Source organism: Pinus tabuliformis, chromosome Q (genome assembly GCF_031772625.1).
Source record: "Pinus tabuliformis cultivar Carrire ecotype Pingquan chromosome Q, CPIR1, whole genome shotgun sequence".
In the NCBI taxonomy this organism is placed as follows: domain Eukaryota; kingdom Viridiplantae; phylum Streptophyta; class Pinopsida; order Pinales; family Pinaceae; genus Pinus; species Pinus tabuliformis.
Genome location: NC_142296.1, coordinates 1,361,575,544 through 1,361,591,617, shown reverse-complemented (window position 1 = coordinate 1,361,591,617; position 16,074 = coordinate 1,361,575,544).

The window sequence follows — 16,074 nt, the reverse complement described above, 5'->3', positions numbered from 1 at the left end:
ACAAAACACCAATCATTGAATCAAACTCAAATCATACTCCTCTCTCACATTCATACATCATTCTCAACTCACATAACCTCAATACATTTTCTACAAGAAAACTAGATGCAAAAACTCGACAATGCAATACATAATTGCTATATGAAAACACAAGACACTAATGAAACCAATCTATCACAAACATATAAAATCAAACAATGATTTTTCCCCTGCAATCACAAATGCATTGAAAAAATACTTTGAAGCCCTGTCACTGGTCTTCTGGATAATTATAGTCTTCATCCATGCATACTTCTGTCTCTGCTACAACTATACCTCCATGCACACTCTGCTTCAACAAATTCACACTCCTCACCAATGGCTCTCCAAAACACTATGACAATTTTCTCACACAAGATAACCAACCAAATGAGCAACCTTTCTCCACATATTTGTAGTTTCTGAAGATGATTAGATCAATTAATTCCAATCCTGTAGTGGAGCTCTGTTCATATGCTGGAAGTGGTTTGGTTCAATGCTTCTTGACTCAATCAAGCCACTAACTTCATTTACTAATGAATATTCTCTTTTAACCATCTTCTAGAATCACAATAACCTTTTTTTGACCTTTACATGATCAGTCTCGAACAAAAAAAGTCGGAAAACCAAATAAACAATCGACGAGCATGAGGAATGCGAAGGAATTTTCATGAAAAGTCTTGGTTGCTTCCATAACATAGGCTCCATGCGACTGCAACACCTCAGTCGCTCCCATAGGCCTGCAAGCCAATGACTGGATTTTTTTAGGCGCTCCCACAGGCTTGGCCCCATGCGACTGTGGTAGAGGATGCTAAAAAACAACTTCCCTTTGCTCAGATTCCGCCCAAGCTTGCTCCATTGGTTGATCATCATCAGTAAGTCCCCAGGAAGCCACTATAGCCTTTGCAACATCTAGCAATGCATTGTAAGAACTCCATCATCATCACAAGTCAAACTAGGTCGACTTGAATGTCATCCATCAGTTGCTCCAACTCTCAAGCCATCAAACTTTACCACAGCTACTCCAATATCTACAACCATCAATGATAGACCCTGCAACTGATCATACAAGTTGAAGACCATCTATACACACACCTAGTACCATAAATATGACTTGACAATCTTCAACACTGTCAACTAGGTATAGTAGCTCCACAACCTTCCAAGGCATCCACATACCAACCAACAACCTGCACTAACATCTGCAACCATCAAGATAAGGTTTGTAACCAATGTACAAACCAAGTACCATTTCACTAGCATAAGTCCAGTTCTGTACCAATCAACCATGTGCATAATCAATCACATACTACTAGGTTGACATCGAATGCCAACCAACACCAATACTACTTCCAACACAAATGCTACCAGGTTGACATCAATGCCAACCAAACAACTGAGCCATAATGCTAACACTTCACATTCCCCATATGGTGCCCTAGTCCTATTCTATATTAAGGAATACATGATATAATTGAGGATGTGCCTTGATTACAGTGCATTGAACAAGTATTCAATCAATAATCAATAACTTGCAATATATTGTTTTGATAAGTTGCCTAAGGCCAAGGTGTTCTTAATGTTGGATTTGAGACATGGCTATTAGGTGCATATTATAGAGGGAGACAAAGCATAGGCGACCATTGTGATGAGGTATTAGATATTTGAGTTTTTGTTGATGCCTTTTGACCTATGTAATGCCCCTACCACCTTTTTCACTTTGATTAATGACATTCTCTTTCCCTTCTTGGACAAGTTTGTTGCGATATACATTAATGGCATCATGGTGTATAACAAGGGTATTGAGAAGCATAAGAAGCATTTGGAAATAGTCTATGAGGTACTAAGGAGTGCATCGATTAATATATATGTGTGTGTGTGAAAATTGAGATACTAGGGATGATTCCATGTGGACCCTGTGAATGTCTAGAATATGAAAGACTAGAAGGAACTACACAATGTGCATGATAAGATGATCTTCCTAGGTATGGCCAACTATTATAGGAGATTTGTGGAGGGATACTCCTAGATGCCACACTAATCACTAAATTGTTGAAAAAGGAGAGACCATGGATATGGATAGAGAAGTGAAAGTTTGTGTTTGAGGAGCTTAAATGAAAGATTATCTCAGCCCTATTATTGAAGCTATTAGAGTTTGAGAAACCTTTTCAGGTGTAAATGAATGCATCAAACTCTACCATTGGGGGAGTTTTGACATAGGATGGGAAACATGTGGCTTTTGAGTGCAAGAAGTTACAAGATCAGGAGAGGAGGTACCAAGTTCATGAGAAGGAGATGACCGCAATAATGCATTATCTACATGTATGGAGACATTACTTGTTGTGTAGGTCATTTATGGTCTAAACAGATAACATCACAATCAGCTACTTCGTGACTCAACCCAAGTTGTCCCCCAAGCAGGCATTTTGCCAGGATTTCTTGGCAGAGTTTGACATATCAATTGAGTATAGGTTAGGCCATCTCAATGTCATAGCTCATTCCTTGAGTAGGATGGAAAAAATCGTTGCACTTGAAGAGGAGGGGTTTCTTACATCTAACAAGAGTTAGATTTAGATTTTGGAGGAGTTGTGGAGAAGGATTAGAGATGGTTTATAGGTTGATTCAATTGTGAAGAACATTATGAAGCGAATGAAGGAAGGCAAGACGAGGAAGTTTAGGATTCAAAATGGGCTATTTTTTTGGTGAGTGCACCTATGTACCCAATTCAAGTAGTCTTTGCAAGGAGCTCTAGAAGTAATGTCATGACCTCCCTTGGAATGACCACCAAGGACAACATAGAACATTCGCATCATTGGAGAGAGGATACTTTTGGGAGCATATGAGGTGAGACATTGAGGGGTACATCTAAAATTGTATTGTTTATTAGCAAGAAAAGCATGGCACCAAATTACAAGCAGCTCTGTTGCAACCTTTATTGATTCCATTGAAACCATGGGTGAGTGTCTTGATGGACTTCATCATACAACTTCCGGTGGTGCAAGGGTACAATGGGATTAAGGTTGTGGTTGATTGTTTTTCAAAATATGGCATCTTTACTCTGATGAAGTTGCCTTGTAAAGCAGAGGAGGTTTTGTGGATGTTTCTTAAGGAATGTAGTGAAGTCGTATGGTCTTCCATTAAGCATTTTTTATGTAGGGATACAAGGTTCACTAGGCATTTTTGGACACATTTGTCCAAGATTGTTGTTATAAGGTTGTTGTAGAGTTTTATCTTTCCTTAGATGAATATGTAGACAAAATCCATTAGTGAACTACTTGAAGCACTATGTGAGTGATGGTCATCTAAATTGGCTATATTTTTCAGATGCGACACAATTTAGCTATAAATTGCAGAAGATTTTAGTGACAAGTTACAATCCATTCGAGTTGACAAACAAACAAAAAACCTATGATGCCACACTTGGTGATGTAGGGCTACTATGGGAGTAGTCCATCGGCCTTGGAATTCATGACGAGTTGGTGGGATAGGTTGGAGTTAGCTTGAGTGTGTTTGACTAGTGTAACTAATAGGATGTCAAAGTGGTCAGATCGTGGGAGACATGATGCGAATTTTAACATGGGACATTTGGCCTTCATCGGGTTGAGTAGGGAATATTTCACACCATTGATCGAGATATCATCATATTTGGTTCACATGTTTGATGGCATGTTCAAGGTACTTGAGAGGATCAAAGATGTCACATACAAGTTGGGAGTTGTTGTTTCACTTGAAGACTCATCATCCTATCATCCATCTCAGTTAGCTCAAACAATTCCAAGTACACACAGATGGCCCAAGTAGAGTTAAACCATTGAATGCATGATTTGATTGTTGATCAACCAAAGATGGAGGTTGAGGAGACCTTGGCATATAGGAATTCAGGTATTGGCAACAATAGAAGGCATGAGTATTTTGTTCGATGGAAGGACATACCAGAAAAGAGAATAGTTGGGAGTTTAAGGAGTCATTACAGAAATGGGGACATAAGATCCACGAGTTTGAGGAGAAGTATCATGGAATGCCTACAATAGGAAGGGAAATAATGACTTTGGGTGGGGAAGGATTTGAGATATTTGCAGTCAAATCTTGGTGCATACCCTCACAATCCATGGCACGCCTTAGTGAGACATCAACCAAATCGAGTGCACGGGGTGCCCCATCCCCTCACTAGATGATTTTGGGTTGGTGCACCATGTCGCAACATGACCATTGTGAATGAATAGGCACGGTCGCAAGGCATGGGCACACATGTTGGATTAATAGGCGACGAGGATGCATGGGTGAGTTTAACATGTAAGGAGAGTTTAGTTGGCATGTTGGGTGAGTTGAGCATGTGGTTTCCATTGTGCACACGTGGTAAGTGAAAGACTAACCCAAGGTTAAGATATAACTAAGTGAGGAGCATAACGCACATAACATAAGTTGCAATACATACAAGAACACACAAGAGGAGCGAGTGTACTGCAAGTTGAGTAGTAGGTTGTGAGTTGGCAAGGGAATCACATGAGATGGAAGAAGGCAGAGTATTGTATGACAATTTAGCCATGCACTCTACCTGAATTAGGGAATTAGGTAGGTGATGTGCCAAGGGGTTTGGTGTACATTTTTGTTGTATCCCAGTGAGGTGTTATATGATAAATCTTTTAATAGGTTGTGCACCTTCATTGTTGTAATCACTAGTTAAGCCGAGCTATGTAACATTATATATGATATAATGATTCAAGCATTAGGTTGAGTTGGGACGCCTCTCCACATATCATTTTATTCCTGTACATGGTGTATGGTTTGGCATTGAATTTTGGTGAAGTGTAATAACTAAACTAAAGACTTAACTAAATAAGAAATAAGTGAGGTGTAGTCCAAGTTGAGTACGACCTATATGGGCATCCCATTGGTTAAAAAAATGTTGGTGCCATATACTTGGAGGATGTCAGTGTGCCTAGGCCTTGTCAAGTCCTTTTAGCATCGTGAGACTCAGGATTCGAGGCGTCCTAACTTGTCCAACATAATTGGAAATTCATGTGAACATCAAGAAGAATGAACCCATGGCTTATATGTTTCCACCTTTTCCAACAGTGCACGATGTACAATAAAATTGTCCAATTGATTAGAAGCCCTTCCACTCTTAAAATATTATTTGACCAAGTAGGCCTCAACTCAATAGGTTCAATATCAACCCAAACCTACCTTCTCAACTTGTCCAAGAAACAATTTTTCTAACCTATGTTTTTTTGCAAAGGTACCCCAAATCTCACCTCTATTCAAAGAGAGATTCATATCTCCCCCCACAATCAAATTTTCAACCTTTATCCGTTTTAAAGATAACATATTGGTCCAAAATGTTTGCTTTCCATTGCAAGATCCATACACATTGAGCAAGGTCAGTTTTGCGCAAGAACCCTTAATTTGATAGGTGGGGCAACCTTGTTGAGAAGCAAGTGCCCTGATTGATTTCCAACATTGGTATGAGCCATGTGCCTTAAAAATGATAAGAAACCAGTAATTACAATCCAGTTCGAGGGAAAACCCTCCTACAATGAATATAATGTATAATATAAGATTTGATGGTCTCCTTGAATGGTGGAATGAAAGGTTCTAGCCAACATGGAAATATAACAATAGAAATGTAATAACTTAATGTATATGGCTTAATAAGGGTTTTTTTTAAGGCCCTTAGCCACCCATATTAAGGCCCTAATAACAATTCATTATTAATTTATTTGTTATATTAGGAGGCTAGCTAAAACCTTTCATTGTATCATTTAATTTGAATGGTACCTTTGTCTCCTATAGATAAACCAAGGAGAGCTAATTTTAGGATCATAAAATTTTGTCTTATACATTGTATCCATTGTAAAAGGAGTCTTCCTCCTTGAAGTGGAATGTAATTATTGACAACTTATCATTTCTTAGGCACATGGTTCATAACAATTGATATCAAAGCATACAGACCTAAGGTTTTTTTGTTTCAAATGAGTCATCATGGCATTTTGGAAGATTCAAACTGTGAAATATTGAGATAATATAGGAGATATCTATAAATACATCTAGTCGAAATTTTAGATTTTGGTGTGTTATACTCTCAAAGATACACCCTATGGAAGTTGGGGTTTGTGAATGATCTTAATTTTTTTTTCAAACAAATGATCTTGGAATTTTCACTATAACTTTTTTCTAGGATGTTTTGGATGGTGAAATTCTGAGCATATTGATAAGATATATGGAGGAATGCATCATAAAAAATTTAGATTCTAGTTTGCTATAATTTTGAAGATATACTCCATGGAATTTAAGCATTGTGAATGGTCTCGAAAAGAATGTCTAACAAGTGATCTTGGCATTTTTACTATAAATTTTTTTCTAGAAATTTCAGAATTTGATTTGAAAAAATGGACACATGGCACACTTTACAAGTTCTCTCATGGGAAGAGGTAAAAAATCAACAAGTTTTGGGAAAGTTAACATAACTTCCAGTTGGCACGTCAAGTTTTAGTTGAACTTTTGGAAATGCAAAGAAGACATATTATAGTACTATAAGACAAATTTTCAGGTTCGAGAGGATAAAATCTCATAGATATATCGAGAAAAGGGTTAAACATCTAGATAATATCCAAATTAAGATTTTAGAGATATGTAACTTACAAGTGACATAATTTTTTATTGGAAGATTCATTCTTTTAGTGAATGGAAATTTTGCAAAAGAGTAGTATTATTATTATTGTCTCACATGCCTACAAAGAAGGATCCAACAACTGCTACACCAATTGAACCTCTTAAAGCCTCATCCATGACTCATAAAGAAAGAGAAGATGTCCAGTTTTGGGTATCCAAGTTGAAAACTCACTTACCACAAATGCAAGAATTAATTAAAAGATATATGGATGAAAATAAGGAAGAAATCGATAAGAAGATGAAACAATTGGAACAAAATATGGATGAAATGGAACAAAAGATTATGGAAGCCATAAATGGGAGGCTCCTTACAATTGATAATGTGTCTAAGGAACTTGTGAATATAAAGGTAGTATTTAAGTTGAATGACTTATCAATAATAAGATTTTTTTAAGTGGATTTAACTCCAATATTGGAGCTACTCATGGATGGCTTCCTAAAGGAACAAACCATCCCAAAGTTGATTTAAAGAAGTTTGATGGAACAAAGGGCTTTACATGGGTGCATAAAATAGAGCAATATTTTGAGTTACATAATATTGCGGATGATAAGGAAATGATCCACATAACAACTTTGAAATTTGATATAAAACCCCATCAATGCCATCAATGGGTAATTAAAGGAAAGTATCATTCTTATCATTATACTTGGGGTTTATTTACATAAGACTTAGAAGCACAATATGGTAAATCTTGGGAACAAGACTACTTCAATCAATTGGCAAGAATCAAGCAATTTGGTGATAATGAAGATTGTAATTCAAAATTTTAGGTTTTTTTGACAAGGGTGGATAACATAAATGATGCAAATTTGTTGGAATCTTACATGGGTGGATTAAAAGAATATATTAAATATAAACTTTTCCTAAAACATCTGAAAAATGTTTTGGAAGCTATGCAATTTTCTGTGATATTAAAGCCAAGTATAAGGCTATACACATGATCTGTAAATTGTCATGGATATTCCACTGGACAATTCATCACAACAAATTTGATAAAACTATATTTAAAATTTTGAAATTGACACTATTAGGGTTTTATTTCTCTTTCGATTTATGGATTTCTAGATTGTTGTTAATTGTGTATTCATGCAAATTAAAATTGTGCATAAAATAGAGAATAATGGAATAAAACACTCACAAACCATGATTTGACACAAGGTATTACCTGGGAAACCCTTTTGAGAGAAAACCCAGCTGGAAGGTTGCTCTCTTTCTCTAAATACAAAATGGTTGCGAGTACAAGGAAGTAAGGCCTATGGCCCATGGGCTACTGTAGTGCACAAATCCTCTCTCTGTGCTCTCGCCCTATCCCTCTTGGTTATTTTGCTTGTGTATGGAACAAATGCACTCGAAAAGAATGGAACCCCTTTTCCTCTCAGCGGCCCAATTATAACACAACTCAATAACTTACTAGTGGTTAGGTTTGACTCCTTCAACTTTTATCCAAAGTTACAATATGGACTCTTCTAGAGTCTTCTTCATCGTAATCACATGGCTAACCCTTTTCCATGAGTTATGGGGGATGATGTGGCACCCTCTCGAATTATGATGGTGAAAATAGGAAGGTCAACTTTTGAATGGCATAATTTTGCATATGGACTCCGATTGAGGTGATTTTTTCATCGTTGGAAAGGACTATGTATGTAGAATATGTAAAAAAAGGTGTGGTGCTAAAGTGTCAAAGTTTTACCCCCACCCCCCTTCCCAAAAAAAAACATAGTTTGATGCCTCAAATTGCTCCTGGAAGGTTTCAAACCCAAATTTGCCAAATTGAGTCCCGCTAATAAAAATGGTCTTATGAGTTGATTCCTCCACTTTTTCAACTCTAAAATCATTGAAATGGATGAAAAGAAATATAATGATGCAATCTGGATCAACGCAAGTCTGCCATGAGAGTGTACAAGGGAAGCATATATTGATTTTGAATTCACAAGACAACCCCACTTCAACCTACTCAAATATCACAGAAGGAAATGGAGGATGAAATAGCAAAAGGATTATGCTTTGGTTGTAACAATAAATGATTAAAAGGGAATAAATGTCAAGAAACAAAATTTTTCACCTTGCAAAATAATGATGAAGAGGAAATGAACGCATTTACACAAGAAGTGAGGACGAACTTGTCAACTTCAAAGAGCAAGAAATACAAACATAAATTGTGGAGTACAACTTTGATTTAGACATGTGTGAGATATCTATTCATGCATTTGTAGGTTTGTCAACTCCTCAAACCTCAATATTATTGGTTACATCAAGAAGCAAAGGGTCATAGTGCTTATTGACTCAAGTAGTGCCCATAACTTCATTGATAAAAGATTGACATAACACCTCAATTGTTTTTCATATCCAGTGAAAATTTTTCAAGTTTTAGTTGCCAATGGAGGGATTATTGTTTGTGTGGGGAAATGTAACAACATTAAAATATGGGAAAATATAATTTGGAAAGCCCAATATATGCCATTCTAGTTGGAGGTGTAGAAGAAGTTATATGGATTCAATGGTTGAGAACATTGGGTACAATTTCCACAAACTATAATGAATTATTCATAACATTTGAATTGAAAGGAATTCAATATGCACTCAAAGGGTTAAAATTTGGACCTTCTCATGTCATCAACTCTCATAGAATGGAAAAACTCCTAAAAATGGTAGCAATGGAGTTTTGGTTAAATTGTATTATGTGGAAGTTAAATAGGAAGATGGAAATATCCCTGAGGAATAAAAAAGCACCTTCAAAAAGCACTATAGGATCTTCCAAGAAATTTCCAAAGGTCTACCTCCATTTAGAGATCATGAACATCAAATTGAATTAATACCTGGAAGTACTCCTCCTAGTAAAATGCCTTATAGATATCCTCGTAAAAAAAAGTGAGATTGAGAAAATGGTAAAAGAAATGCTAGATTTAGGTATTATTCAGCATAGTAGGAGGTCATTTTCAGCTCTAACAATGATGGTGAGAAAAAAAATAATTCTTGGAGGACATGCACTGATTATAGAGATCTAAACAAAATTAAAATTAGGGATAAATTCCCTATCCCATTTATTAATGAGCTATTGGACAAGCTTCATAGAGTGGCTTATTTTACAAAGCTTGATCTTAAATCAAGATACCATCAGATGATATTAAGGAAATAATACATTCCCAATACAACTTTTGGAACACACAAGGGGCACTATGAGTTCTTGGTCATGCCTTTTGGGTTGACTAATGCTCCTTCTACTTTTCAAAGCCTTATGAATAATATTTTTTGACCCCATCTTAGAAAATTTGTGTTGATTTTCTTTGATGATATTCTTATCTATAGTAAATCATGGAAGGTCACATTAAATACATGGATAAAGTTCTACAAATCCTTGAGAACAATTAATTATATGTAAAAGGATACAAATATGCTTTTGGGAAACAAGAAGTAGAGTAATTAGGTCATATTGTTTCAAAGGAAGGAGTTAAGGTGGACCCTCAGAAGATCCGATATATTACAAAATGGCCCATTCCTATGAGCATTGAGAGTCTTAGAGGATTTTTGGGACTTACAAGATATTATCGGAAATATGTTGAGAATTATATGTGCATTCTAAGCCCACTCACAACTCTTTTGAAGAAAAACTATTTTTTATGGAATTATGAGGTTAATTTGGCATTCTCTCTCTCTTAAAGGATGTCACGTATTCTACATCAACATTGGCAACGCCTGATTTGGGGAAAACATTCATAATGTTATGTGATGCATAGGGACAAATAATTGTAGTAGTGTTGATGCAAGAAGACAAACCATTGACTTTTGAAAGTAAATAATTCAAGGGAAAATATTTGGTGAAATCAACATATGAAAATAAATGGAAGCAATTCTACATGCAATAAAAAAATGGCGACAATATCTCATTTGGAGACACTTTAAATTCAAGGCAAACCATGATAGCCTAAAGTAATTTTTGAAGCAAATATTGTCATAAGAAGAACAACAAAAATGTGTAGCAAAAATACTAGGGTTTGATTTTGAAATAATATACAAGAAGGGGAACGACAATGTGGTAGTAGATTCTCTTTCTAGAATAGAAGAAGGCTCAAGTTTATATTCGATTACATTTTCTATTCCAATGTGGTTGGATGAAGCTCACCATGAATGGAAAAATGACAACAATACTAAAGAAAAAATCCACTGTATAAAGGAATGAATGAATTTTATGGAACATTGGGAGTGGAAAGGTGATATACTTTGGTACAAGGGTAGGATATTTTTATGTCCTCCATCAAAGTTGAAGCAACAAATATTAAGGGATTCCTATGAATCTTTGATGGCGGGACATGCAAGGTTCCTTAAAACATATTAAAGCATCAACAAACATTTTTTTTGGGGAAGGAATGAGAAAAGGTATTAAAATTTTGTCAGCAAATGCCAGGTTTCCCAAAGAAATAAAGGAGAGACAATAAAATCTTCAAGGTTATGTTAGCTATTAGACATACCTAATCAAAGGTGACAAGAGATATCAATGAACTTCATTACATAGTTACACAAATCTAAAGATAAAGATTCCATTTCTCTGGTAGTTGATAAACTTACAAAATATGCACATTTTTGTGGAATTGAAAGTAGATATACAACGAGCCAAGTGGTGGAGGTGTTCCTGGAGGAAATTCATAAACTTCGTGGTCTTTCCAAGGTAATAGTAAGTGACAAAGATCCAAAATTTATAGGTAATTTTTGGAAAGAATTATGGAAAACGAGTGGACATCACTGGCAATGAGTTCAACATATCATCCATGAACATATGGTTAGACATAAATAGCTAACAAATGTTTAGAGGGTTATCTATGATGTTATTCTTCAAACAAGCAATCTAAATGGATGAAATGGCTTCCCTTAGTAGAATGGTGGTACAATACTACCTATCATACATCTATTAAAATGACCCTGTTCGAGACTCTTTATGAATATCTAACTCTTAGTATCTCATATTTTTTACAAGATAAGTCCAAAGTATACGCAAAATATTCACATATAGAGAAGATTAAAGAAACTTTGACAATTCTTAAGAAAAAACTTCAAATGGCAAAAAATAGAATGAAGTAGTAAGCATATCAACATCAAAGTGAAAGATAATTTGAGGAGGGTGATTAGGTATTTTTGAGACTACAACCTTATAAGCAATCTACACTCAAGCAAAAGAAGAATCAAAAATTAGCTCCAAAATTTTATGGACCCTACAAGATTATTCATAGGATTGGACAAGTGGTGTATGAGTTAGATTTTCCTCCTCACATTCATAAAGTTTTTCATGTATCTTTTCTAAAAAATCTCGTGGCATAAACTATGTCAGCGCAAACAAAACTTCTAGAATTAGATGAAGAAGGGAAGTTGATTCTTGAACCAGAAAAAAATATATGGATCAACATTCTTTATCTCTTCGAAATAGAACCATTATGGAATACCTAATCAAGTGGAAGAATATGCCTCTAGAAGAAGCTACATGGGAAAATGAGCAGTTCATGAAGAAACACCCTCAATTACAAGCTTTTAGGAAAAAACTTGTTTAAAGAGGGGGAATATGTTTTGTTTTTTTTCAACTATAATGAATATAGATTTATATTAAAAATCACGACCATTCGAAAAAAAACCCGAGAATTTACATCAAAATAACCAAGCCTTCAAAGAAATAATGGTGTTTCATTTGTTATGCAATTCTGCTACTACGGATGTGTCTATTCTGCCCACAAAAGTTCCTCATTTTGGTGCTCTTACAACTATATATACTACAAAATTGAGACAATAGATATATACATTTACATTGCATCATATAGATAATGGGTGAAAAAAGGAAACATGTGAGATTAGATGTCTATTGGTGCTGGATTGTTTAGGTCTAGGCCAAAAAAGACTTCTTCAGAGCCTTTGTCGTTATCCTATTTGGTCGCATCCTCCATGATTTCCTCAATTCTATCCTTCATGGTTTCCACTTTGAGCTTCAGTTGCTCGAGTTGTTGCCTCAGTGCATCAACCTCATCTTCCAATGCTTGAATGCGCTCCCGTTTTTCCAGCTCCCTATCCTACATTGCCATGTTCTCGTGGAGCCGTTGATGTATACTACGTTGTAGTTCAACCAGAGCCTCTCTCAGCTCCCAATGATCCCACACACAAGTGATGCAGGATGGTCTATTCCTTCCACCCGTCAGAGAAGAGCCAACTCGCGACCCCCCAGACCTCGGCCTGTAGCTGCCCCACGATCTTGACCATGAACAAGCTTCAACATTCTGCATACTAGCCTCCATTTTTCGACTTTTTAACCAACTCCAAATTTTTTTGTCTCTTTCCTCCTCGTTGTCCTCCAGCTAGGCACCCTCCTAGACCCAGTGTTTATAGTCTTGTTCCTTGATGACTGTGCTCAACCCAACTTCACCCCATTGTTTGACAAATAAATCAACGCCTGAATTCAGGCTCCAAATCTCGACCCACGTCAGGAGAGTAACTACAACCCACCCAATTTCATACAAATTCTCAGGTGCACACAACCCCTCAATTGCACACAAACCTGTAACAACACATTGAAACTCAATTGCACGTAGACCCGCCAAAGCACACAAATCTTCAACAACACTTAGAGTCTCAATTACACCCAGAACCTCAATTGTATACGCCTTCAAGCCCTCAGACAGACCCACAATTACATACACCCCATCACCCCTGACACCAGAACTCACAAACAACAGCCTCAACTCAAGCTGCTAAGCCTTTGTAGAGGCCAACTTCTCACCAAATAACCTTAAATCATACAAATTCAACATACCGTTATGCCTTTTATAGATGTTGCTAGACAGAGCACTGATGCAGAGCTAAGCGATGAAGATGATGTAGCCAGGATCTCGATAATTCTCCATCATGTCTTTGCCATCCACCATTAATTCCCCACCCTGCTCTTGATCGATTCTATCCAGCCAAACTAACCTCCCACAAGCGAGCAGGGCTTCTCTGTGTGCCTGAATTAAATTCTACTCCGTAAGTCCCATTCTTCTGCAGACGCCCGAGGTGAAGCACCGTCCTTTACCCCAAGAACTAGGACGAGGGAATTGAAGACACATGTTGAGGCTCCAAACTAGAACAAATGTGGTACCAAGGTGACGCACGCCGACACGTCGCGATTGAAGGAGGAGGACAAACATGCCATGAGGCTCCATGGCAGTCACAAACAAGCATGGGATGATCAGACAAGGCTCAAGGGCTGAGGGGATTGTGATGACCGGGGAGGAGATCATGGCGGGGATGGGTGGAAGAGGAAGGGGAATGGAGAGGAGAAGGGTAGGGGGAGTTAAATAAGAAGGAAGGGGAGTGGGGAGAAGGAAGGGTGGGAAAGAGACTAGAGGGGAACATAGGGATGGATAGAGAAACAATAATTCCCCAAGATTCAAACTTTTTAAATTTTTTACTTTCCTTGCCCTCCTTCGGGCCTTTATCGTCATCCTGAAAATGTCATTTTTCAACATTCTTAAGGGATATTGGTTGTGCTCTCGACTTCATTCAATATGCATTTTTCTTCCCCCAGCTGACATGCCTAATTGGCCTGCCTATCAGCTTCTTGGTTATTTCCTCTCAAAACATGGTAGAAGGACACCGAATCGAAGGAGGGTAGAAAATTCTGGGCTCTCTTAATGATTTGGTTCAGGGTAGTGTTCTTAGTTGTTGTAGTATTGATCATATGTCTAATAATGATCATGGAATCTCCTAGTACCTGAATTGTTTTTATGCCCATTCTTTGTGCCAGGGTAAGGCCCCAGAGCAAGCCATACACTTCTGCTTGGTTGTTTGTCTTCCATCCAAGCCCCCAAGCATATCTAAATTCAATGATTCCTTCGGGATTAATGAGAATCCCTCCCCCTCCTGCCACCCCAAGAGGGGGGATATGTTAAAGCCCTAATAAGCATTCATTATTAATTTATGTGTTTTATGAGGAAGTCAACTATAATCTTTCATTTTTCCCTTTAATTTTATTGGTACCTTTGTCTCCTATATTTATACCAAGGGGAGTTACTCTTAGGAAAATAAAATCTTGTCTTATACACTGGTATTCATGTAAAAGGAGCTTTCCTACTCAAAGTGGATTGTAATTATTGTCTTCTTATATTTTTAGGTGTATGGTTTGGAACAATTTTAGGGTTAACACGAGGCTTATATAGGGATTAACAAGCATGCTAAGACTAAGAAATTTTGGTATATTACAACCACATGCCTATAGATTATGGTAATTCCAACCTTCATTTTTCACTCAAGTGCCAAGTCTTTTCATAAAACTTCCTTCTTTCCATGTTAACTGTAATCCAGGCATACTTATGACTTTTCATTTGAAATTGGGATATGAATTTCTAAATTTTAATGGTTCAAACCTCAAATTTATTTTAAAGATTACTTCTGTTGCTAAGACATGATCTTTCTTACTTATAATCACATGATTTTTCTTCAAGTATACCATTCCCAGTGAGATTTAGATTCAATATACCTTTTTGAGCAAATTTGGCTTCCTCTACTAGTTTTATACTTTTGTTCATAATTGTATGCACTCATGGCACACACAACTCCCCACACTCCCTTAGCAAAAGAACCAACAATCCTTGCTCCAATCCCTTAATTTCCCGATTTGTTCTAATGTTTTTTCATGATGGTTACATTGGTGAAACTTTAAAATATCTAAGGAAGTCTTACACGAGATCGAACCGTAGTTCTCTTCCCAAAAAAATGCAAACCCTATTGGAAATGACATATGAAACTACAAACCCCAGTGCTTCTTTTGGCATCAGTGGCAAAGAGAATGACATGCATAAGACCATTTTTTGCAAATCCTAAAGTAGAAAGCCAAACCTAGCCACATCCATCATGAGGTAAGAAATCCATGTTGTTTGGTCGAGATATACGTCCATTAGACAATTGAAAGTAAAAACTTTCTTATTATCAAAACATTTAAATTGTGTTGCTCATTGTAATGGAGTTGTGTAATTCTTTTCATGGTCAACATGGAGTTGACACATGGTATTTGAGGAAGCGTAATTTATCTTCACTCCAAACCTATCATGTATTGGAAGGGATCAAAATTCAGTGAACTATTTGTACGTCTAGGGATTTGATCCTTCTTAATGCACGATGGTTAAATCATTATAATAGTGTGTTGCTCAGTATAAAAGAGATGTGTAATTTGTTTCATGCTCAACATAGAATTGACACATAACATGTTAAAAACTAATGTAGATCCATCTTAACTTAGAATATGTAACACATTGATAAACAAGATAAGAGATAAACAAAATAAGATAAGAGAAAATGTTTCCACAATAAAGCATGACCATAATGAAAAATCTCTCTACTCCATAAAAGTCTATTTTAAAATCAAAAGATATCAA